Raw genomic sequence first — 977 nt, forward strand, 5'->3', positions numbered from 1 at the left:
ATTCAGTGTATCGTATACGTGCTCTCGCATCGCAGTGTTTTTGCTTTATATTATAGACTGTATGTATAATTCTGTGCAATTTAACACATGCTTTTATTCATTTCATAGATGAATAAAACCTCTATTACACCAAAGTTCTAAATTATAGTTAACAAGTTAGTTTTCTGCAGAAGCGCAACCAGCTCAGAAATGTTATCGTTAACAGCGCAGCTTTCACGCGAGTTTGAGACACTAACAATGGCCGCCGCCTTTTTTCAATTTCTTCAATCGAAATACGAGAAGCGCAGTCTAGTTATAATAAGATGTCTGTGTTAAAAACTGACTAGTCTTGATTGCTGGCCAACGTTTAATTTTTATTTCAAAAACTAAGTAATTTATTATTAAATACTCTTGCGCTGGTTTAATTATATTGATTTATACCGATACAACACACACTAATCCAGAAAAGTTTAAAAAACAACTGAATTTAAAACAAAAAATTTTAGGACAAACTTTGAACCGATTTGATAATGGGCAGCAAAAATAGGAAAAAAATAATAATTTTTTTTTAATGGATCTCTTAAAAACTTAAGTGAGTTATGTTCTCATTTCTTGTCGTTAAATACTATGTCTTTTCAAACAATGGTATGCAAAATTGATCGAATATCGTCCATAACTTCAGTTTTAACTTTCAAAAATAATGTGTTTTATTTTGAGGTTCAAAAAGAATTTTATGAAATTTGCTTGGGCCAGTGTTGCCAAGTAAGCTCCTGAGTTTCAGCTAGAGGTACAGTTCAGTTGTTTTTATTTCTGACCATCACAGCAAAAACAATACACTTCAACAAAGCAAAGGTCAAGAAAAAGGTAGAAGCATCAAAACGCCAATGTTAAAACGTGCTTGTGACCAAAATAAGTTATGAAGTTGAAAGAAATTTCGCACGGTTGCAACACCTTTTGAGAAAGTTTTGAACCATTGCGTTTCGCGTTTGTTTTTGTTT

This window comes from Aplidium turbinatum, chromosome 11, assembly GCF_918807975.1.
Source record: "Aplidium turbinatum chromosome 11, kaAplTurb1.1, whole genome shotgun sequence".
In the NCBI taxonomy this organism is placed as follows: domain Eukaryota; kingdom Metazoa; phylum Chordata; class Ascidiacea; order Aplousobranchia; family Polyclinidae; genus Aplidium; species Aplidium turbinatum.